Source organism: Pinus tabuliformis, chromosome 3_2 (assembly GCF_031772625.1).
Source record: "Pinus tabuliformis cultivar Carrire ecotype Pingquan chromosome 3_2, CPIR1, whole genome shotgun sequence".
NCBI lineage: Eukaryota > Viridiplantae > Streptophyta > Pinopsida > Pinales > Pinaceae > Pinus > Pinus tabuliformis.
Window position 1 is genome coordinate 517,378,337 of NC_142302.1, and position 26,685 is coordinate 517,405,021.

General features: G+C 38.5%; 1 pseudogene; it reads right to left on the reverse strand.

Moving 5' to 3' along the window:
• Window positions 1-26,685, reverse strand: part of LOC149181596 (ribose-phosphate pyrophosphokinase 1 pseudogene) — a 40,913-nt pseudogene that overhangs the window by 13,330 nt on the left and 898 nt on the right.

Genomic DNA, 26,685 nt, shown 5'->3' on the forward strand with positions numbered 1-26,685 from the left:
CTTTCGCTTTTGGCTCCTTCTTCTTCTTCTCTTTCTTCTTCTTTTCCTTCTTCTTCTCAGGTACTTGACTTTTGGCTTTACCAGCCCCATCAAGCGAAGAGGAAGGAGGAGAGGAAGAATTGGAGGAAGTAGAAGGTTGGTGGGTAACTCTGGAATCTTCTAGTTGCTGACTCGATTATTCAGGAATTGCGGTGTTCCGAATGACATAGGTTGAGAAGAGCCATACAGGCAAACCGATTGTCAGTCCTGGAAGCGATAATGTGGCCATATGGGGTGCACCAACATCTCCCCAAGAGGAGAAGGGACTAGGATTTCCTCCAAGGGGAATTCCTTGGTTGGTGGATTCCATTTTCTCAACCCAAGATCAACGTAGGAAAGGGTGATGAATATTCCGTTTAAAATAAATTTTAGACGCTTTGACACAACTTGTTTTTTCAATTTTTAAGAGTCGAGAAAAAACAAAAGATGACTCTAGTCGCCTTAGATTTTTAATGAGCCTGAAGTGACAAGTGCTCAGATGGACCTTTTCCATTAAAGAGTCTGAAAAGGAACGAAAGGGACTGCTCTGGAAATCTAGGTAGAGGGATTACCAAACCAATCGCAAAACTGCAGAATACTTTTTACGGTACGGCAGTCAATCTTCCTGAATGCTGTGTTCAGTGCATTGCGATCGATAGGGCGGCAGACACGGCTTCCTATGGATAAAGGATTAAGCCTATTGTGGTCTCCCGAAATATACTCGACGGTACGTGGGAGAACAAGTCCGTACTGGCACTTATTGTCTCAAAGTGGAGGAATCACCCAACCATCAGTGAGAACAATAGTTACCAGGCTTTACAACACCGGAATACGTCTCTAGCCTAGACTTCTAAATGTTGTGCGTTAGGTTCCAAAGCATTGTTAGATTCATTGAATTTATTTTATAGTTGATCTTGTTTATGAAGTTTGCCTTTCAGGTTCACCGCGAGATGTAGTATAATTCCTAAAATGCAATATAAGATGATAAACAATCTTTTATCTTCTTTGTGCAATGAAAATCCTAGCTACTAAGGAAAGAAAGACAGAATTCTTTCACAAAGAGCAAAGAGCACACTCTAAATGCACTTTCCTAAATCAAACCAATCAGACAGTCTAAATGCAAATGCACATGCATGTATTTGTTTTTGACTTTCTTAGTATATGAATGGTAAAAAGAAAGTTGATGCACAAATCTGAATTTCTTTTCAAGCGACAATTATCAACAAGTTTCTTTTCGAAATCAAAAATGGAGACAATCACAACACCTTACGATTTTGAAATGAATACTTGTTTTCGACACTAGAAAAATTAAAAATTCAGACCAAAAACAATAGTAACAGGATAATCGACTATCTACAGCAATCAAACTCTTTCCTATGATTGAAAACAACACTTGCGTGACTCAACAAACACACAAAAACATTTACAGTTCTTTTGTACAAAGGAGGCGGAATAACAACAAGGAAAAGGGGTTTCAAACAGAGATATATTGATCACAGGCAGCAAAATTCATGAATAGAACTGGAAAGAATGAATCACAGAAACCAAAACTGAACAATGCCTAGTCTGATCAGCGCACCTGTAACACAAGGAATTTGAAATGCAGCGCACCTACTACGCTCAGGAAGTGCACTGAATTTCAAATTCTCAGAACAGTACCTGCGCTAGGCCAGAGACGAGACTTTGGTTGGGTTCTGGGTCACAGTTTGCAGTTCAGTTCATGGGTTTTGGCCGAGCAAAAGGTAATCAGTAATGCAACAATCAGGGGTATATCTAAGGAGTATCTAAGAGCTACCACAAGGGGCAATCAGAGAGTTTGTGAATCAGTTGTTTAAATCATAAATAGATCCCGGAGATTTACTGAAGCGGCATTTATCTACTTTGGATTTGCATAGCAAATGCAGTTCGAAAGATACCTAGCTCAACTTCAGGCTCTGTCTGTAAGTTTATGAAATAGACAACAAGGAAGATAAACAAACAAACTAACTCGTCCCCAGTGGAGTCGCCATTTTGTTACAGGGAAAAGTGTCTACTCAGAACCGCTTATCCCATTAAGGTGTGATAGCTACCTTAGAAACAAACAAAGTAAAGCTACATTCGTCTTTCCTTTATGAAGTATAGATAGAGAAGAACAAAGAAGACCAACCTCTGTTTTGCACTAATCTCCTGGTTCGATTCCTCTCCTTCTTGATAGTCTTTCACTACTTGTTCCCTTGCACGCCCAGCTTCACAGAGTACCTGTAAGATCATAGTAGCATAGCACTATACAAGAACATGGATCTATAATCATAAACAATCTAGGATCAGATGTAAATTGACCATACAAATGCAGCAAACGTAAATGACACAAGAGTATGGAGGAAAACTTAAATAGCTTTTATTGATAAACAAGAAAGAGCCAAGGGGAGTTACAACCAGTTGTTCTGACCCAGCATCATCCTCTCAGCAAGGAAGCCCCCTTCACCTCATACAAAGCTTAGATCACCCAACAATCTGATGTTTTATCTCAAGAAACCAACAACAATTCCTTACAATATGCAAAATTCCAGCCTCTGGATCTCTGGGATGAGGGATCCATATATAGATATCTGTAAGGGAGATGAGTCAGCTTGTGATTTGATTAGTGTCTTCCCTCTTATAGTTCTTGCTTCCACTTGGAGATTGATGGTCTCTTACTCATCCTTGGTCGAATTCAGAGAGGCAAGTGTCACAGGAGAAGTTTCTGGAAGATTCCATGCCTCTCCACCTCGCGGAATGATACTGCCATTTGTCATTTCTCGCCCATCACACCCCATAGAAGGGATTTTTGAAATGCAACGCACCCACACAGTGTATTTAGGTGAGATGCAACGCACTTAGCCTATGGAGCAGCTGAAATGATCCTGTTTTGACCAATTCTGAGCAATTTTTCATGGAGAACTTCTGGGAGAAGCTGTAATCAGTTGACCTTGTTCCTTTAGGGGTTAGAACAACACTTTTAGGGACTTAGGAGCCCTTGGTTTATGGACATTTCATGCTTGGGGTTGTAGTGCCCAAAAATGTCTATAACACCTAGCATGTCGTAGATCATACTGATTTCATTCCACGGATGTATCCCTCAGTATAGCTTCTCCATAACATAGACATAATATAATCACATAATATAAATTCATATCCACATGATACTGACCTCAAATATCTTTCAGTCTACTCTTCCCACTTGATTCCTCATAAACTAGGAACCTCTTCATGTCATTCACCCACGTAAGCAATCATTCCTCCACAATAATGATTCCTAACAACCCTGTCAGAAAACAACATTCATGCATACATATATACATATAAATATTATCATTAACAATCATTATCCTATCAAACAACGACATAGATACATACATATACATATAAACATTAGCATAAAAACAATCACGATCCATGATGACCCTCGCAGACATGACATATATACATACATACATGTATACATATATAGACATCAACATAATCATGATCACCATATAATTACCAGATATCATAAGGTCAAGGTTAAGAGAACTCCCTTTATCCATGCACAACATTGAGAACAGTCATTCCCAACATAGCCAAGGAATCAGATGTCTCACATGCATTCACTTTACCTTTCATGTTAGCTTTCTCATGATTGTCCTTCCACCATTCATTTACACTAATGGACCCAACCAACTTAGCTAGTTGTCATACTCTTACCTTTAGTTTCCCTTATACATGCACCAGCTTCATCCAAGTCTTTCATTATCTGTTGGGTTCCATGCATCTCTCCTAGATTTCCATCAACTTTCTTCTTTCCCAACCAATTCCCAAGACCTTCAAAACATAAAAGGAAAGAAAAAGAAACAAACAAGAAGAAAATCATGAAAACTAATAACTACGAATCCGAAAACAAAGTGGCATGATCATGCACTAGACATAACAAAACTACAAATCAAGCACAAGGAAATGAAAAGGTACCAAAAGAACAAGACTCTTAACAAACACCATGACTCAATCCCCATGGGTTCCTAGTGCTTCTATGGGAAAGCTCAAATTGAGCCTTCTTCAATATTCCATGGAAATTTCTTTGCCATGCAACTCTTTGTATCATGCTGCCATAACACATAATTGTCAGTGCATAAATAAATGTAACAATATACCAATTATCTTACCTTGTTGTGCCAATGCCTTGTAGCTGAACACATCTATGCCATGTCTCAAGATACTCCAATTCCCTTGACATATATAGTTATAACTAGACACCAGCTGATCTACCTGTCAAATACATGTCCATGAATATAACACATATCCACATAATTTCAGACAAATTAGGGTTAAGAAGACTTCATTTATGCAAAGCACTCATTCGTTTGGAATTTTGGTTTCTAAATATAGCCAAAGGAATTCTCACCCTATTCTTTTCTTTTACCTTTACCTTGTTGCAACTGAGTCTTACTATGTACTGACACATCACCCAATGGATAGTTATATAAATAAATCAACTATTACGTTTTTATGCTAATACCAAGCATGTTTCATGCAATTGTTCACACATGTCATTCACCTGTTCCAAAGATCAAAGAAACATATATATTACCTGGAAATCAACCTTCACCAAGTCTAACAACCATTTCATAATCAAGCTAAACTCACATTCATCGGTCATAATACATAATGCTACACTCAAGTACATATCAGTTGTCTCAACACATATGTGTGAATAAAACCATCTTAAAACAAGATCATTCCTTCAAGCAATATTACATACACATAGTCATATTATGCAATTCATCAAATATTCAACCAACTTGCAAACATAGCACGTTAAATAAATCAACTAGATGACATAATAAAACACTCAAACATCAAATAGATGACATAGTCAAACTCATACCTTAATGCCATAACCCTAACCATCTGCATTTGCCAATCCAATTTAGCATGATACATATAACATCAATATCTTAGTGCAATAACCCTAATCATTAACTAACATATAACAACAACAAGTTAACACATAACATTCTCATCAACAACATATAACATAATTATCAAGTTAACTGTCATAAAACAACAATAGAAATGCATACAACCACATGTTACTATCATTCATGACTATCTGACACATGTGCATTTGAATACACTAATTAACTCACATTTATCATACATGTAACCATAATAATAATAGAATGACAAGCATATTAGTAACCCTAATGCTTATAACAAACATTAACCAACATACCTACATGCCCACCATACAAACATGTATGATGATCTTCTCTTACCTCGAATTCCATTGTTGCAACTTTACTTTAATAATCTACATCTCCTGCTTTATCTCAACCAACTCATTAGCATCATAACAAACCAATAACATCGTGATGACCTAACTACATAAAATGACCTCAAAATGCATGTTTGACCTACCATACATGCATAACCATAACCATGACAATGCATGCATAACAAATTCATATATAACCAACATGCATTCATAACAAATGCATCCCAACAACAACATCAGCAACTTCCACATGGAAACACAACAACAAAAATGACCACCACCATGTATACGCAACAAGCACATATTCCACAAACATAAAGAACACATATGCAAATGACATGCATGCATGAAAAACACATTCTACTCATCCAGTCCAAGGGTTGAACCATTCTCTGATACCACTTTGTAACACCTCATCTCACATCTACCCAACTAACTGGCCAATTGGGGTAAATATGTGATGAGAGGCCACTATAATGGGATTCAACATCCTAGGTGACCTTAAGGAAGTGGAATCGATGGAAACCCACAACACAAGCCTTATATACTTACTACAGAACTCCCATAAGCCTTCCCAATCATCCTTGTTTGGTCAATTTAGTGTGTTCTAAATTGCTAATTAAAATGTCAATCCGGAATTCATAAACTGATGAAGTGAGGTGTACTATATGTACAAGATAACCATTTTCTTAGTCTTTTGTCATTTTTGAGTTTTTTTTAGTTTGTTTTTGGGTTTATCTTCTATGGATTCCCTAGTGTGTGATGGCGAAATTGAAAGTTAAATATGGATGGTAATGGTGATTTCTATAGTGATTTTTCAAACTTAAAAGTTTTCAAAAAGAAAGTTCCAAACTGACTGTAATGAAATCAATTCTCAAAAGGAAGTAAATGTACCAAAACAGTGAACTAGTGACAATGGCCCAGTATCCGTTGTTGGAAATAATACTGAGAGGGGGGGGGGGGTGAATCAGTATTATTAATTTATTTTCAATAAACCATCCAGACTTATGCTTTAAAGTATTCTTCTGATATTGATAATTAACTTGTATATCAGAACCATATAATAATGAATCAAGAACAGTAAAAACAGATAGTCACACAAAGGAACACTAGATATAAGGTGGAAACCCAATGTGGGTGAAAACCACCTGCTGCAATATGTCTCTATCTTCTTTCAAATAGAATTTCTTTTACAATGATTTTGTACTGGTGCAGTCCTTTACCAGTACGCAGGCTGCAACCTGCAGAGAGCTACAACTCTCTCTCGTTCTCTAGTCTCTCCTGGAAGGGAGCTACAACCCCCTACTTCGTTCAAGGACCACGTTTCATTAATTTTCAGACTGGATCCAAGAAGATAAAATGGTCATCAAGTACAAACAAATCTTCAAAATTACCCAGACAACAGATCTATCAGAATCACTCAAGGGCCAACCCAAGCACCAGATCCATATACATGACAGTTATCACCCGATATAGACAACAGAGGCTGATATCAAGACCCAAACAGAGGATTTACATACTGCTGTGGGTGACCGCTCCCACATCACCTCCTGAATAGCGATTCTCCACACCCGAAGAGACTTCTGTCTTTTGCGTGTCTGCGGCTGCACAGTTTCCTTAAGATCTTCAATTCATTTTCCATACTTTGCCACCGGATCCCCTTTTTCTTTATATAATCATGCTTTTGATAATACCATGAATCGAAACCAGAGGATCCGAAAACCTGAGGCGCAACTGTTTTGACCAATCTCTTAAGAATAGGCTTAAGCGGGAAAAACTATGAAAATGGTCCCAAAACCACAAATGCGGACTTTTAACATAATGCATCCTCACTAATAATATTTCGGGTCTGCTCTCATCGCTAACAATACATGCCCGATGTCCGATCCGATGGATCGGATGCGATATGCCCCATTAACCAGCCTTTATTAATATATTGGGTCCGCTCTCATCACTAACAATACATGCCCGACGTCCGATTCGATGGATCGGATGCGATATGCCCCATTAACCAACCTTTATTAATATATCGGGTCCGCTCCTTTCATCGCTATCGGAGATTTGAAGTGGGAGGCTTATGGGCGAACACCGCGGATGCGATTTAATATGAAATGCTTTTAATTCCTTCATTGGGTCCGACCCCTCTTATCGCAATCGGAGGATTGGGGTGGGTGACCCTTTATGTATTCTGATATATTGCGGACGCGATATATTATAAACCGTGTTTGATGCCTCCATCGGGTCCGACCGCAATCAGAGGTTTCAACGAAGTCCGACACGCATATATGCCGAACTGCGGATGCGATATTATTATAAGCCAGAGTTAATGCCACCATCGGGTCCATTGCGATATGCTTCCGGGTTACACAGCTGAAACCCCAATGCGCCGATATGCCGAAACATATATATATATATATATAATTGTTATGCGATATGCCGAAACTTCGATGCCGCAATGATATTATTCATGTAACCGCCGAAAAGGGGATATAATGCATATATATGGGTTTTACGCCCCCAAACACCTCCCGATAACACTAATACATGCATATGAGGCTTGATCACTCCCGATAAGCTCTTTATATATGAGAAAGAGCCTCTATTGCTCTGATAAGCTCCCAATGGCTCAAAGGTTCCAATAAGCATATGTAAATGGCCCCTCTTCTCTCCTTTTGGCTCTTCTTGTCCCCATCAAGAGAAATGTCTATCTGTGAGAGGGTTTCCATCAAGTTCAACACATGTCCATAATGCCAAAATGCCAACATCCGTACTGCTATATGAAAAAGAAAGTAAAAACTGAACTTAAAGCAACTCAAAGACTGAAGGCAAAGCAAACTAAATCACACTAATTCAAACCCCATTCTAACCCTTCACCTTTCGACTCACTCCGTCTATAGGAAGTAATCATAAACAAGCTGAATAATATGATATCTAAATTGCAAGAAATTAAATTGCATAAAAGGAAACTAAGATTTAACTACTCATTCATATTTCAACTCCTGAAAATGACATAAGTAATCCAATCTCTAACTTACAGGAAAACAAACTTAATCATACTACAATAAGTAATATTCTGATTCCTTACTAATAGAGTCACTTGACTAGATAAAGGAAATCATAAACAGATGAGTAATATGATGTCTAAGTAGCAGAAAAGTAAATAAGCAAAACGCACTTTGAAAAATGACAGTGCTGGAATTAAACTCAGGAAATGAAAATCAGCAAAAAGGACAAGATGATCTCATGTCAGTAGTTATCAAAAATATGTAAATCTGCCCGGGCTACCTACAAAAACTGTAAAAGAAGCACTGATCAGCTAACAGTTATAAAAGAAAACATAAAGGAAATATGGACAGCAATGAACATCAGAACAATGCAATATATATATATACAAGCAATGATTTAAAAACAGTAAATGAAAGCAAGTAAGAAACTATACAAAGCTTTGGTGTACAGGGGCCCTCTGCAACCTCGGCCAGTCAATCACTTAGTCACAAATCAGATTCAGGAAAGCTGTCTTCTCATGTATTTAAAGTGCAGTAATAAAACAAAGTGAAGCACAGTACAGTGGGCTGATAACAACAGTCAAAATTACATTTCAAAAACTAACTATCCAACGTATATCAACACGTTATTTATAAGTAAAGGTGCTGCAACTAATTCCTAGATTTTATGCTGCCAAGAGACACGTAAATCTCCTTGACCCGAGATCTAGCGTGATGGTCATCATGACAGTTGAATCCATGGAGTGGTGGCTGCTCGATTCAGTTCACGGGCTGCTCTATAGGTGTGCTAGTACCTCCGGAAACTAAGGATCATGCCACGCAAACCTTCACGTGGGCAAAACAGAGCCGTGCCACCGCAAAACTCCTCATTTGGCCCTTCCTTTGACCGTCGTTGACCACGACCGTTTATGAGTGATTTGGCTGAACTGAGGGGACACACTCCATGCACACGTCACTTGCAGCTTACCCATGTGGCCGGTTTCTCCATTGGACACCTGTAGCATAGCCTTTAACAAAATGGCTGCGCAAACTTGGGCTGGCTACGGAAAGTGACAAGTTTCCGCAGCTGCTTGAACAAAAATCTAAATCAAACAACAGTCATAAACATAGTTAGGAAACCATTTCGTAAGTTCTTTTTAGACTAATATGCAACGATTTGACAGCTTGGTGGATGAAGTAAATGGAAAAAGAAGGCTGAAAGGGTATATAGAGAAGTGCAGGTTTGGGACTCAACATACCCCCACTGTGAAGGTGTTGCATGTCCTCATGCAACCAAAATTTAGTCACTCCTCTCTAATCCATATGTTCTGATGCTTCTGCTAGGACATCTAGCCCTCTTTTCTTCTTCTTTGGTGCTACCACCATTCTTGGTTTCCTTATTAGACATCTGAACTTGAGATTGATCAATGCTCTGCTCAACTTTTTGCACTTTTTCTTCAGTTTCTTGTTTTTCTTCTGCCATAGTCCTAAATGGAGCATAGTGTTATCATGAATAATTTTATCTACTTTGCTCTGCTCTTTGAGTGGTTCATTTTCCTGCTTGATATGCCTGTTTAGGACCTCTAATTCAAATACCTCCTGTTTTAAGGACTGAACTTGTGCATCTAGTGACAGAGTGGTACTTGGACCTGCAGCTGATTTTTCTAATGATTCCAAGTAGTCATATACTTCCTGTTGATTGGGGTCTACTTCAGGTGTCTTTCTTGGACTGAGTTCAAAATCTGGTGGAGGAGGAGGACTGCTCTCTAGCTCTGGCCGAGAAGAGCTTTCATCATGTGGAGGACTGGTTTCAACGCTTGGTTGAGGACGAGGTGGACTACGGCCAGCTGGAGTTTTCTCAGGTGTCTCTCCACCCAAGTCAATGAAGTGGGGCCATTTTATTTGTGTTTTACTCCCTTTTCCTCTTAACCTTGTGCTTCTCCTTAAGTATGGTGGACTAGTACTCTTTTCTTGTATACTCTGTTTTCCTTTTGCCTTTTTCTTTGCTATAGCAGCAGCTTGAAGATGTACTAATCTTTCTGACAGTGGTTGATAATCCTCCTCTATGGATGGCTCAGGTGATTGGTAGACTTCTTGGATGGTCCTTTTTCCTTTTTCTTTCTTCTGTTTCTTGTCTTTAGTTCTTTCTTCTTCTACTTTTTGACCAATTCCTTGAGTTTCTATAGTAGGGGAGTCTTGGACTATGGTGCTCTTTTCTCTTCTCCTACTTTTTCTTGGTGTCTTTAGTGTACTACTTTTAGAGGCCTCAGATGGCTCTTGGAAGTAGTTTCTTATCAAGAATTGTTCCAATGTATCTTTGTTTTTCTTTAGTTGGTCTTCAATAAGAATTTTTATAAGTCCATGATGGTATAGATGAGGGTCTATATTGCCTATGTGTTTTTGGACTGTAATGCTCATCTTCTTCAAACTCAAGATTAAGAAATAATGCAAATTAAGAGTCTGATTCTCTAAGAAATTCATCAACAGTCTAGCATGGTACATGTACATCGAACCAAAGCATCCTTCACAAGTGACAAATTTTTGGATAACTAATAGCAAACTAGCCCATTCTTCCTTCAATGCATGAACAAGAATTCCTTTAGTAAACACGGTGGTGTCCATACCTGGGTTTCTTAGCATAATTCTCCATGCCTGTTCATCCACGCTTTTATTTTTGAACCATCTCTCACCTTCCTGAGGTAAGCCTATGGTAGCTGCTACTATTGTTTCGGTCACCGTGAGCTTCAAATCTCAAATCTCCACTTTTTGACCATCGAACGACCGTGCAAAAGCCTTGGTTACTTCTTTGTTATAGCCCTTAAACTTTTGAATGAACCGTAACCATTTGGCTTTCTTCAGTAAATCCTTGGCTTGAGGTTAAACCTTCTAGATATTTCGGTCCTTCTGGCTCTGCCCTTAGTAGTTTTCCCATTCCTTTCTCTGTTTTAAATTTCAACTGAGGATGCAATTGCGTATGAGGATTTTAGAAGAGGGAAGTAGCTCGGTTGCAGGGTTTTATGGTAAAAGGCAATGGATGCAATCGATAGCAAGTAACAGGAATGCTTCAGATTATAGGTAGAACAGAGGATAAGCAGTAGTGAATGAGTTCACAAATTGAAATGTGTGTGTATGAAAAGGAAGGTCTTAAATGAAATGGTAAGTGAACAGTAGTGGAGGCGAGATCTTTTTTTTTTTTTTGAATTAACGGCTGCGTACGGGAGATCACACGTTTTGATAGATGGCTGCGGGAAATACGATGGAGAAGAACCGTAAAGGGATTGGTCACATCTTATGAGCGCAGGTGGCAAATGAAAGTGCAGTCAACTTGAGTTTAGACTCGAAAACCCATCATGAGATCGTTAAGAAATGAATGCATGGTGTATGGAGTAATATCGTGGGATAGGAGTGGGTAATGGAGCTATCATATCGAATCATTGCACATAGTAGAACTTTTTTATGGTTTGATAACTATGCATAATCATGACTTTAATTGCTATTTGATAAAAAAAATTGCTCATACCTTTGGAAACTTTGTCATTTCTTGCTCATAGCTTTTAACCAACTGTTCTTTCTTGATGTCTTGGAGATGCTCCATGTCTTCATGGAATTTGCTCACTTACACCTGCATTTTCATGATTTTTGTACTAACATTTTGACTGTGAATTTGAAAAACAGAGTGGTGGTAGCTGCGGAAATCGTTTCTGGCTGCGGAAACTGTTTCTGGCTGCGGAAAATGCTTCCAGCTGCGGAAACTGGGACAACACCCACTTAGCTTAACAAATATGGTTAGAAAAGAACTAACTGAGTGAAAATAGTCCTGAAAGGAACTTTTATTGATGAAATGAAAATGAAATGAGTGGAATGAAATGAAAATGAAGCGGAGTGAAATGAAGAGAAAATGTGAATGAGATGGAGATGGAGTGGAATGGCAAATGAGGTGGAGTGAAGATGGAAAGAGAAGGAGAGGAGATTTTTTTTTTTTGGAAAATATAGAGTGTCAAGTGTCCTTGATTTTCACTCTATATTTTCTGTATAAGACTGCCAATCTATGATTGGTTTTCAGGCTTATACAATTTTTTTATTTTTTTTTTATTTTTTATTTTTATTTTTTTAACTAAAAGAATCAAAGGCTAGGCTGGTGGGGAAGAAGGATTCTTCTCCACCAGCCTTATTGCAGAATTCTCTTGGAACATCTTGACAAATTCTTCTTTTGAGAGTGGCTTATGATAAATTTTCAATCGGTGGCCATTCACAATAAGAGAAATCCGAAATTCATCAATGGTCTTGATTCTTACCGCTCCATTGTTAAAGACTTTGTCAATTTCATATGGCCCAAGCCAATGGGTCTGAAATTTACCTTTAAAGTCTTTGAACTTGGAATCAAACAGTAATGCCCAATCTCCCTCTTGAAACTTTCTCTCTTTGATGTTTCTGTCATGCCACTTAGCTCTTTGATGTTGAACTAGATCAATCCTTAAAATTGCTTCTTGTTTGATCTCATCTAGCTCATTCAGCTGCTCCATTCTGTGCTTTTGGGCTTCTGATAGATTCATCCCCAACTGGACTACCATCTTGAAAGTCTTGACTTGAAACTCAATGGGGAGCAGGACTTCTTTCCCATAAACAAGTTCATAGGGAGAATGTCCTGCTATATTCCTCCATGTAGTTCTGTAGGCCCATAAGGCTTCAGGAAGCCTTTTTGCCCAATCTTTTCTGTGTAGATGAACAGTTTTGGTGATGATGCTCTCAAGAACTTTGTTTGTAGACTCCACTTGGCCATTTGCTTGCGGATGGTAAGGAGTATATTTTCTGTGCTTGATTTTTTATTCTTCCATCAGCTTCTCCATCAAGTTAGATGTAAATTGACTTCCCTGATCTATCACAATTTCTCTTGGGACACCAAAACGAGTAAAAATATCCTCAAAAGGAAATTGAACAACTGAATTTTCAGTGGCAGAAGGCAATGCTTTGGCTTCTACCCATTTAGTGACATAATCAGTGCATACCAATATATACTTTTTCTGTTTAGATGGTGGATTAATGGGTCCAATGAAATCTAAAGCCCATTTTTCAAAGGGTTCGATGAGTACCTGTGGTTGTAATGGCATTTCATTTGAAAGAGTCGGTCTCCCAACTCTTTGGCAGCTATCACACCTTCTGACATATTGTTTTGCATCTTGAAAAGGGAAGGCCAATAATATCCTAAAGAAAGGATTTTATAGGTCGTCCTTTTGTCAGCAAAGTGTCCACCGCATGGTTCATCATGACATGCCTTGAGGATGTCAGGCATTTCGTCTTCCTGAACACATCTTCTGATCACACAATCTAGCCCTGTTTTAAACAATTCATTAGAAATCCATGAATAACTTGAACTCTCCTGAATAATTCTTCTTTTTTCACCAGGAAATAAATGTGGAGGTAGCTTTCCTATAACCAAATAGTTAGCAATATCTGCATACCAAGGAGTCTTAGTAGTTACTGCAAATAAATACTCATCTAGAAACTTATCCTCTACAGGAGAATCTTCATTAGTATTTTGGATTCTAGACAAGAAATCAGCTATTGTATTTTGTTTCCCTGGTCTATCCAACACAGTAATATTGAATTCTTGTAAAAGTAAGAGCCATCTTGTAACTCTACCATTAGTAACCGGTTTATTCATGAGATATCTAATTGCAGAATGATCAGTATGGACAAAAGTTTCATAGCCTGTTATATAATGTCTAAACTTATTGATTGCATGAACAACAGCTAAGAACTCTTTTTCAGTCACAGTATAGTTTAACTCGGTGGGAGTCAAATTTTTACTGGTGTAGTAAATGGCATAAGGAACTAAATCCTTTTGTCCCAACACAGCTCCTAGAGCTGTATCTGAAGCATCTGTGGAAATATGGAAAGGAAGTTTCCAATTTGGCCCTCTCAAAATGGGTGCTTCAGATATTCTTGTTTTCAAAGTTTCAAATGCAGATTGACAATCAGGATCCCATTTGAATTCACAGTCTTTTGTAAGTAATTTGAAGAGTGGAGATGCTATTTTGGTGAAGTTTTCAATAAATCTTCTATAGTATCCAGTAAATCCAAGAAAACTTCTAACATCTTTTTGACAATTTGGAATAGGAAACTTGGAGATGACTTCAACTTTTGATCTATCAACTTTAATCCCATCCCCTGAAATATGATGTCCTAAAACAATCCCTTCAGTAAACATCATAAAGAATTTTTCATGACTCAATGATAGGTTTGTTTCTTTACATCTTATAAGGACTTTTTCCAAATTCTCTAATGCCTCTTCAAACGAATTACCATAAACTGTAAAATCATCCATATAAACCTCTACACAATCATGGATTAGATCAGAAAAGATTCCTAGTACTGCCCTTTGAAATGTTGCGGGTGCATTACATAATCCAAAAGGAAGTACTCGGTAAGCAAAAGTCCCCCATGGACAGGTAAATGTGGTCTTCTCCTGATCTTCAGGTGCTACCTGAATCTGATTATAGCCACTAAAACCATCCAAAAATGAAAAATACTTTTTTCCTGCTAAAGTATCTAATACCTGATCGATAAAGGGTAAAGGAAAGTGATCCTTCAAGGTTGCTTTGTTCAATTCCCTGTAATAAATGCATACCCTCCATTTACCATTCTTTTTAGGTACTATAACCAAAGGAGAAACCCATCGGCTATCTGAAATTGGATAAATGAAGTTTACATTATGTAGTTTTTGGAGCTCTTCTTTCACTATCTCCCTAAGGTTTGGATTCATCCTTCTCTGAGGTTGTCTTATTGGTCTACTGTTTTCCTCAATGTAGATGTGATGAATACAAGTCTTAGGGTCAATACCTTTCATATCAGTATATTCCCATGCAAATGCAGTAGAATGTTTTTGCAAGATTTTGGTTAGTTATTCTTATTGTGATCTTTCCAACTTTTTGTTGATATTCAATGTTTTACTTGGAAAGATCTCAATGGCGGAACTACCGAACTCTTCCATAGAGAAAAGAGACATTTGTCTAGATGATAGATACTCAATGTCAGAATCTAACTGAAATTGTGTGTGGTCATATTCTGAAGATGTTTCAAAGTTTTCTAGTGTGTTCAGAATTTGACTATCTTCACTAACTTCAGAAATGGTAAAGACAGGTTGTATAGTATCATCATCATCAACCCACTCATTATCTCCTATTTCTGTAATTGCTTTTGCTGGAGGATACAGATTGAATTTCTTTGTCGAATTACCATCAGAAATATACATATCCCCAGACCTACAACTGATGAAAGCATCAGCTGTGGCTAGCCAAGGTCTTCCTAAGATGAGAGGGTGTCCTCCTAAATTACTCTTGGGAGTTAAAAACATGAAATCTACTGGATATTCCCAAGAGTCTAAGGAGACCGAAATGTCTTCTAATACACCATCTGGTTTGATAATTGATCGATCTGCAAGTTGCAGTAAAGTAGGTGTAAAAAGAAGATTAGGAAGTTTCAGCCGTTCCATAGTTTGTCTACTCATAATGTTGATAGCAGCCCCTAAATCAATCAAAGTATTTGGAATTTCTACCCCATTGATATGTGTTTTGACAATTGGACTACCAGGATCTACATACTTCTGCATAGTAATTTTTCCCATCATGATATCTGCAATTTTTCCTACCAGGTGGATTCTTCTTGTATCTCTAGGTTTCCTTCCTAGTCTTTTAAGACTCAACTCCTTTATTGTTTTTGCTAGAATAGGAATCTCTTTAGTGGCTTGTAATCTTGATACAGACATTCTTCAATTCATCTAGGAAATCATAGTCAGGCAACAAGATTTGTTTTTCCACCCGTTTGTCACTTTGTAATCTTTCAGGAAAAGGAGGTGTGGACGAAGATGCAGTTGCTCAACTATAGGAGTTGTGGGGGTTAGCTCTTTTTCTTTTTCTTTTTGAGTGCTTGGGTTTTGAAGAGATGCTTCAGAACCTTTATTGGCTTCAAGAGAATCTTCCTCAGAAATGCTTTGCTTTTGGGAATCTATAGAAGGTTTATCTAAAACTCTACCAGATCTGAGTTGTACATCATTGAGAGGAACAATCATATAGGTAGGAAATTGTTGACCTTCTACCATGTAAGCATTTTGAGGGTTTTTATTATTGGGGTTTGGCAATGGCTGGGAAGGAAGTTGATTTGACTTCTATTGGAATGGAAGCAAGAGTTGAGAATTTGGATTCTGTTGAGAAGGTTGTTGTTGTTGAAATGGCAATGATAGTTGTGGATTTTGATTTGGAAGTTGTGGAGCTTGTTGGTTTTGAAAAGATGGAGGATATTGATAAAATTGAGCAAATCTTCCATAAGGATTTTGCATGCCTTGTACCCATGATTGAAAAGGATTTTGAGGTTGGGACCAAGGTTGTTGCCAAGGATTCCAATTTGGTGGGGTTTGAAATTTCATAGAGTTGTTAAACCCTTGGTTTTGTTGCCCCTGCCAAGGTCTCCTTGCAACAAAACAGAGAGACTCCATTGTATTTGGTTCTTCTTGGAAGACAGCTTTGAGCCCAGGAATTGAAGGACAATCCTTGGTCTCATGATTCTCTGAACAAATCGCACAAGTTTCTACAACTTTTGCATCCAAGGGACATTCCCTTAGAGCATGTTTCTTCTACATTTTGGGCAAAATATGGCCAAAGATTCAGCTTCTGCTTTCTGCTTATTGTGTATCTTAAGAGTGTCTAGTTGCTCACTAAGACTCCCTAAGATATTAGTTTTGAATTCATCAAGCATATTGCCAATCTCAGCCCTACTTACTGATCCAGTTGCAGATTTGTTTGCTCTGATGAGAGAAGGATCTCTAGGCCCTTTTCCAATTTTAGATTTTCCTCTTGAGAGATGGACACACAGCTCTGCTATATCATGAAGTGGAAGTTGAGATATGTCTCCTTTTCCCATCATGTTCAAAATATCTATCCATTCATCTCTAATGGCTTTTAATAGAAGGGCTTTCAGGGTTTCCTCATCTAAGTTACTCATTTTTGCTATCTTTCAAGTAAATCCTCCAAGTTTTCATCTTCTCTTTGCACCATTTTGAGCACTTCATCCTTGTGATTGGTGGGCATACAATAGTCCAGGTATCTATCCAAAAATGTTTGTTTCATATCATTCCAAGTCCTAATGGATTGAGTAAGTAATCCCATGAACCATTTCAAAGCAGCTCCTTTCAATGTTGAAGGAAATAGTTTGAGTTTTTGAGAGTCTTCCAGATAATCATAAGTTCGACACACGATCTCAAACTCAAATAGAAATGTTTCAGGATCCTCATTTCTTAACCCATGAAAGTTTGGGAGGACAGATGGTGAAATATTTTTCATTGTTGCTTGAGAATCCTCATCGACTATAGGAAATCCGAATGAGTTATCTCCATCCCTATTTCCCCCATTGTTACCTCTACCTCCTCCATTGTTTCCTCCTCCCCCTCCTCTACCTCTACCTATACCAAATCCGTTAACTACCTCCTCTGTCATGATAGCTTCCTCAGAGATTTCAGAGTCCTCTGGTTCCTCTACTAATGGTGAACGAGGAGGAATTTCTCCCTCTTCTTCCTCAGGTGATTCTACTTCTTCAATTACAATGTGTCTCACTGTAGAAGGAAAGAAAGGATATTTTCCTAATTCAGATTCGATGGATGCTGTGGAAGAGTCTCCTAATTCAACTACTGCCTCTTGAATTCCAGGAATCCTAGGGCTAGGAGTGTGGGTTGGAGATGATGGATGTGTCTCTTGTCTATTCCTTGAAGTAGATGGAGTTGTGAAAATCGAACTCTTGGCTCTAGCTAAAAACCTTCCCCTAGAATCTCTTGCTCTATGCATGTCATTTTTATTTTTCTTCAAGTCAGGCTAATAATTCTCTTTCTGATCTTCCAGGTCACTCTAGGTGCAAGAAGAGAGCATACTCAAGAAGCTATTAAACCAATAACTTTCTCTTTTTTGATCCTCCAGATCACGCTAAGTGCAAGAGGAGAGCATACTTTGAGAGGTTATCAATTTTCCTTCCTTGAATTTTTTTTTTTTATTATATATATATATTTTAAGAAATTGGCTACCTAGTTTCACTTCCCTGACAACGGCGCCAAAATGTTTGGTCAATTTAGTGTGTTCTAAATTTCTAATTAAAATGTCAATCCAGAATTCATAAACTGATGAAGTGAGGTGTACTATATGTACAAGATAACCATTTTCTTAGTCTTTTGTCGTTTTTGAGTTTTTTTTAGTTTGTTTTTGGGTTTATCTTCTATGGATTCCCTAGTGTGTGATGGCGAAATTGAAAGTTAAGTATGGATGGTAATGGTGATTTCTACAGTGATTTTTCAAACTTAAAATTTTTCAAAAAGAAAGTTCCAAACTGACTGTAATGAAATCAATTCTCAAAAGGAAGTAAATGTACAAAAACAGTGAACTAGTGAGAATGGCCCAGTATCCTTACTGCTGTATGAAAAAGAAAGTAAAAACTGAACTTAAAGCAAATCAAAGACTGAAAGCAAAGCAAATTAAATCACACTACTTCAACCCCCGTTCTGACCCTTCACCTTTCGACTCACTCCGTCTATAGGAAGTAATCATAAACAAGCTGAATAATATGATATCTAAATTGCATAAAAGGAAACTAAGATTTAACTACTCATTCATATTTCAACTCCTGAAAATGACATAAGTAATCCAATCTCTAACTTGCAGGAAAACAAACTAAATCACACTACAATAAGTAATATTCTGATTCCTTACTAATAGAGTCACTTGACTATAGAAAGGAAATCATAAACAGATGAGTAATATGATGTCTAAGTAGCAGAAAAGTAAATAAGCAAAACACAATTTGAAAAATGATAGTGCTGGAATTAAACTCAGGAAATGAAAATCAGCAGAAAGGACAAGATGATCTCATGTCAGTAGTTATCAAAAATATGTAAATCTGCCCAGGCTACCTACAAAAACTTGTAAAAGAAGCACTGATCAGCTAACAGTTATAAAAGAAAACATAAAGGAAATATGGACATCAATGAACATCAAAACAATGCAATACATATATATACAAGCAATGATTTAAAAACAGTAAATGAAAGCAAGTAAGAAACTATACAAAGCTTTGGTGTAAAAGGGCCCTTTGCAACCTCGGCCAGTCAATCACTTAGTCACAAATCAGATTCAGGAAAGCTGTCTTCTCATGTATTTAAAGTGCAGTAATAAAACAAAGTGAAGCGCAGTACAGTGGGCTGATAACAACAGTCAAAATTACATTTCAAAAACTAACTATCCAGCATATATCAACACCTTATTTATAAGTAAAGGTGCTGCAACTAATTCCTAGATTTTATGCTGCCAAGACACACGTAAATCTCCTTGACCCGAGATCTAGCGTGATGGTCATCATGACAGTTGAATCCATGGAGTGGTGGCTGCTCGATTCAGTTCATGGGATGCTCTACAGGTGTGCCAGTACCTCCGGAAACTAAGGATCGTGCCACGCAAACCTTCACGTGGGCAAAACAGAGTCATGCCACCGCAAAACTCCTCATTTGGCCCTTCCTTTGACCGCCGTTGACCACGACCATTTATGAGTGATTTGGCTGAACTGAGGGGACACACTCCATGTACACGTCACTTGTAGCTTACCCATGTGGCCAGTTTCTCCATTGGACACCTGTAGCACAGCCTTTAACAAAATGGCTGCAGAAACTTGGGCTGGCTGTGGAAAGTGACAAGTTTCCATAGCTGCTTGAACAAAAATCTAAATCAAACAACAGTCATAAACATAGTTACGAAACTATTTCATAAGTTCTTTTTAGACTAATATGCAACGATTTGATAGCTTGGTGGATGAAGTAAATGGAAAAAGAAGGCTGAAAGGGTATATAGGGAAGTGCAGGTTTGGGACTCAACAATCCCCATGACCAGTCCCTAGGTCCAACTAAGTTTTTAGACCATTAAACCCTTGGATGCTCCCTTGATATGGACAAGGGTGCATATGGGAGGCTCCGGTCACTCCCACAACAAGGTATGGGTGCATGTGGGGAATTTTCTCCTCAGTCTTATGCCTGTGACTTCGAGATTTGTGCCACTTTTTTAGACCCAAAGCCCGAGTCACTGCTCAAAACTCAATGACAGGTAAAAAAATGACTCGCTTTCACAGCAGAAAAAATACACATTTACATAAACATCAACAAGGACTAGACTGGACCCCTACTAACCATGACAGGAATTTCATCCAACATGTCATAAACATGAAAGCTACAAGTCTTGAGAGTAGAATTGAGAATAAGGGTCTCATACTTATCTAAGATTCGCTATGAGGCATTGTTTCCAAATCACATTAGCTGCATTATCATCTATTAGGCCATAGGTACATTGTTCATTCATTTACAAGTAAAAAAATGATGAGAGGCATAAATAGCCATTTCCATAATACATCTTCACAACCAACATAATAACAACAAAAATACCAAGGAAACAATATCCATATAATCCACATATAAACTAGTATAATACTCATGAAATAACAAGGATAAATAACATCATATTAACAATGTAAAGGCCAACCAGTTTTGGGACTTCCATGAACCACCCAACCATAGATTGGTTGAACCAAATCTTTCTTTCAGCTAATTACCCCTATGCCATATGCCAAGCATGATTGTGGGACTTAAAAACAAACTCAAATAGGGATTCCCGAGGCTACACCAACTCAAACTCATCAATAGAACTAGCCTTTACCACAATTCATCCGGGATCACTAGGCCATAAAACAAGCATGGATACCACCGGATTTCTCCACCTACACCATGTGGAATTTTCATTCCTCCTAGTCTCTAGAATTTACTGCAATCCACACTAGATCAATAGGCCCTAACCGAGACTCCACCCTTTAGGCTTTACCATATATCCCACCATTCACTTTCAAGTATTCCTAGGCCTAATCAAGGGGAACCACCTCTAGGCTTTACCGTATATCCCACCATTAACCATTTGAATATTCCTAGGCCTACCGAGGAACACAATACCTGGCTTTAACGTAACCCATAGTCTGGTTCAGGGGTCACTAGGCCATTGGCTTTACCGCAATCCACATTCTGGTTCAGGGATCACTAGGCGATGTGTTCTTTCTTTTGGATATCCACCCCACTCATCTTCGAATCCATCCGATAATCCAGCTCAACCAAAACATGAGGACCTCATCACAACATGGCTATCCAGAAATGGAAAGGCTAGGTTGAAAAAATTGTCACACCTGGGAAAAACCCATGCCATGACAACAAATAACCACATGCAATACCATGCATTTCAAATGTAGCAATGAAATCACACATGCAAATCGATAGCTGCAAAGAATCATGGTGTAACTACTTGATCCTGTTCTTCCTTGCTTGTTCCTTCCTTCCTCTTACCTTCTTTCCCTTTCTTGATCCAATGCCAAAGTTCTCCAAGAAACTTTGTGTCCAAGAGTGAGAGAGAGAGAGAGAGAGAGAGAGAGAGAGAATAATGAGAGAGCTCTAAAACTGAACTAACAAAAACATTGGCATTATGATATAGGTATTGTTCTTGATGGCAACTCACTCAGATGAAATCTCACAATGCAGCAGGTCAACAGCAAAGGATTACAGATCGGACTCCAAAGAATAAAGAAAGAGAGGTATACGCTGGTTCACTTTGTCCAAGGCGCATATACACGCGGTTTAATAGAACAAAAGAAGCGTATAACGTATACACACACTTTCACAAGAGGAAAAGCAAGTACATGTTGGAAAACCAAGTTTTTGGTCCAAGGTATTTGATCCAAGATATTTTGGTCCAAGATAATTGGTCTGAGGCACTTGGTCCAAGGTATTGACCCTAGGTATTGGGTATTGAGAAAGGCCTAAGAGTATATAAGGAGGAGAGGATCATTAGGCCAAGGTGTGCAAGCAATGAGATTCTAAGGAATACTTCTATCTGAAGTATATATTATATTGCGGGGTTATGTTTGGGACTAGATCTGAAATATTCACATGCACCTTGAGTTCAACATTGGATCAGGAATCATGAGACTTGGAATGACTTATTCTTGAATGATCTGATATTGGGAGTGACCAGATCTAATGTTTTGCGCCTGTTCTATTTGTTATCTATCATGATCGGGATTTGTCTGAAGTTTGGAATTGCAGCAAAGTTCTGAGTCAAAATTTGTAGATCTGTACGCAGGTTCGTCTCGGCCAAAGCGCATGTACACATAGTTTCGACTCTTCTAAGTAGCGTACACAAAAGAAAATCTTATGTTTAGATCTGACTGATCTATCTGATCAAATTCTGTTGTTTTATTTTTGTCTGTCAATGAAGTCCTCTTAGACCTGAACATAGAACTGTTGTATAAGGAAATTGAGTCTGTTTGATTGATTGATTGAGAAGGAAGGGTGATCCTTGCTGCTATATGTTTTGAACTCTGTAATATGACAATAGATCTTCAAAATGTCACTAATTGGTACAGTTTTTGGTTCAGAAGTTTATGATTCGGTATCTTTAGAGACATACGCAGGTTGGGTTAAAGGAAGTAGTGTATACATGCAGGTTGGGTTCAACCAAGTAGTGTGTACACTCTAATCCATGATTTTTGAGGTTACAACTAGTTCTCAATGATGATGCAGGGTTCTGGGTTAAGCACAATGTTCTGGTGTCAGTGATCTGATTGTTCAGATTAACTGAATATTGGTTTATGCAGTGTAAGTTTAAAAGGCTTTGATGGGTCTAGTGTGAAAATTTGATGAAACGTGGCCTTTCAGCTTGTGGTGTTGTGATCCAGGAGTATTCAGTCCGAAAATTCATGAAACGTGGTCCCTGGTGGAAGAGTGGATTTTTCGGTAGGCTGTCACCTACGTACTAGTAAACATATTGGCTAGTACAAAAGCTAGGGGGTTGTAGCTACCTTCCAGTAGAAGTTGGAAAACAAGATAAGGTTGTAACCTTCTTCAAGTAGAAGCCTACGTACTAGTATGAGTCTGCACCAGTACAAGATTGTAAACAAATTTTCTTATTATTAAAAGAAGACAGAGACAACAACAGTAGATGGTTTTTACCCACATTGGGTTTCCGCCTTAAATCTTGGTGTTCGTGTGTGTTGCTTATGTGTGATGCTTTATTATGCTTTTATTGCACTGTCTAATAAATCTCTGATGTACTAGTTTAAACTCAACACATGATAAACTGTCTAAATCACAAGTTCTTTGCATATACACTGGTTTCTTTAAGCACAGTCGTGTGTACATGCTAGTTCACTTCACTGAAGTAACATATATAAATCTATTTGGGAAATAAAATTATTGATCTGATAATATTGATTCACCCCGTTCGCAGTATTATTTCCAACAATTGGTATCAGAGCAGGTCCTTTAGAAGAAGCTTGATCACTTGAAGGGAGATCCACTAACATGAATGATCAAGAAAGCATGGGATCCATTAGACTGCCAATCTTCGATGGGAGTAACTTTTTTTATTGGAAAATAAGAACCACAACATATCTACAATTGCTTGGAATGGATGTCTGGGAAGTTGTGGAAGGAGGATATACATTTCGAACAGCAATTCCTATAGATACGTCAGGTAAAAATCAATATGAAACCAATTCCAAAGCTGTTAATACTTTATTGGGAAGTTTGTCACAATCATAATTTGTCAAAGTCATGCAGCTCAAATCAGCCAATAAATATGGGACAAAATCATTCTAAGCTATGAAGGAGACTCTCAGGTAAAACGTGTTAAGCTTCAAACTCTCAGAATTCAATATGAAACTCTTAAGATACGTAGTGATGAAAGCATAGCTAGTTACTTCCTATGTATAGATGAGGTTTTCAATTGTATGAAGAATCTGGGTGAAGAAATTAAGGAAGTTACCTTAGTTGAGAAAGTTTTGAGATCCCTCTCTGCTAAATTTGAATCCAAAGTGTCTTCCATAGAAGAAAAACAGGATCTACAGAATATCACTATGACGCAGCTTCACGGAATCTTAACTGCCTTTGAGATGAGAAAAGGAAGACCATTAGATATGAGAGAAGCCACATTCAAAGCTTCAACAAAAGGAAAGGAAGAACATAATGAATCAGGACATATTTAAGAAGAAGAAGATGAGGTAAACTTGTCAAAATGCTTCAACGGGGTTCTAGAAGATTTAGAGGTAAGTTACCATTCAAATGATTTTCTTGTGGCAGAGTCGGTCATTATGCTACCAAATGTCATAATAAAGATAAATTTGAAAAAGGAAAGGAATATGCAAAAGGGAATAGAAAAAAAGTTGTGAATAAAAGGAGTTACTATACTCATGAAGATAGCAATGGTTGTTGGGTAGCGGAGGCCCCGTGTAACGGTTTTGGGACACAAGGCCCATAATTTTGGGAAAAAGTATGGTAAAGACTCTGCGAAGTGCGCGGAGTGTGAATTGTAATGAGTCAAGTCAAAGGGTTGTCTGCCCGAGAATAATGTAAAATAATAGGAAGAGAGTCGGCCTACCCATGGTCTGTGGACCATGGGAATGTATAAATAGAGCAAGGCTCTATGGCTAGAGGTCAGTTTTTTGGAGAAGTTTTGTTTTGGATCTTGGTGTTATGGATTTTTGAAAGACAGTATTATATGCTTTTGTAAGTCCGATTCAAGGGTGTTGGTAGATAGACAGAGGCTCTGCAATTGTGTGCACAGAGGCCTGGTAGAGTCCGTAGCTGTGTGTGCAGACCCCTGCAGCTATGTGCGCAGGGCGAATCTGGTTGTATTATCGGAAGATTTTAATAAAGATAAATGGTTTTTGAATTATCGCGGATCTATTGTGTTCTGTTTTATGCATCTATTATATAAGTTTATATCTTTCTATAATTGCATGCACTAGGTTTTATTGTTAAATGTTTTCTTAAAGACTATAACAAGAAGATTATATCTATAATAATTTCATTAATAAGAACGTACACCCGCGTGGATCTGCATATAGTACAGGGTGGCACGGGGCCACAAAACAATTCGCAACCCCTCCAGACCACATCAAGACATCCCAAGGGTGCGGAAACCTGGTTCCAGCACCCTGCCCTGCTACCTCGGGTGAGACCTCAGTTCGCGCTCCATGAGTTTTTGCCAAAAGGGCCAGTAGCTGTGGGATTTGTTTGGCTAATAACTCTTTCAAACCTGGGTCAAGGCCCAATAAGCCAAAAAATGGTTCTGTTGCTAGGATTAGGATCTGCCTAAGGGATGTTTGATGTCGAGACGGTAGAATATTACAAAGAAAGAGCTTGAAGATTGGTTGGATCAGAAGCTTCACGAGTTTGTGGTACAGGAAAATAGGAATCCATGGATATCTGAGGAAAGGTGGCTAGATTGCTACATATACACAAAAATCCTTGAGATCTTCTTCGTATCTTTCTCGACATAACTGTATGAGTGGATCGCGAGGCTAACAGATACTCAGGGAAGGTGTAGACTGGATCAGCCCATCGTGTGGACTCTAGAGCTGGTGCATAGGCTGGAAGCATTTGAAGACAAAATCACATGGGCAGTAGATCACTGGTTGGATCAGATAATAGGAACTGAGTTACAGCAAAGCAGAAAGGCGCTTTCTCCAAGGACCATGGGGTAAGTACATCAAATCATTGAATACTTGGATTAATATGTTGTTATGTGAAAAATGGGTTATGCGCATCCATTGATGTCTAGGGTAACAAGGAGTAGAAGAGGCTACCGAGGGACCAAAGGATTAGAAAACAGTCCTCTGATTTCACTCTAACGAGAAAGCGATGAGGATCTCACAGGGTTCTCTCCAAGAGGCATAGTCCGATTGATAAAGCAACGCATTCGACTAATACCACCACCGTCCACACCATTCTACTACGAACCGGTGAGTTTAGAAGAAAAGCAAGGTGCACAAGAAGGGTCGTTGTGTGCAACAACTGCACAAGGGCGGAGTATACACCAAAAGACTAGGAGAAAGTGGTGCGAATTTAGGAGGCAGGTGTGCGGTCGAATTGGAGGACAAAAGGGGGTGAGTATCCATCGGCAACATAGGGTGTGGGTGTACGATGTGCTAACATCTAACTGCATACGAAGCAAAAATCTGAATTCATCGCAGCGATGTATCCTGCCAGCTATCCACGACAAAACTAGCAAGAAAGCAGGAGGGCACATGAACAGCATAAGACGATCCACTAGGACTCTACGGATACCAGAGAGTCGATGGACCTATCATAGGGGGGAGGCGAAGGTGCGCTTCCTAATATTAAGACAAGAGGGAACCCATAATGGGCGTGGTAGCATCAGGCTTCATGAAATCAATGGAAAACAAGCACAGCAGAGAAGGAAAAGTGCAATGTTAGGGAAAGAAATCAGCAAATAAAACAAGGCATCACACAAGTGGGCCACGTGAATCTACACATAAGGGAACCCAGTTTGGCTAGGT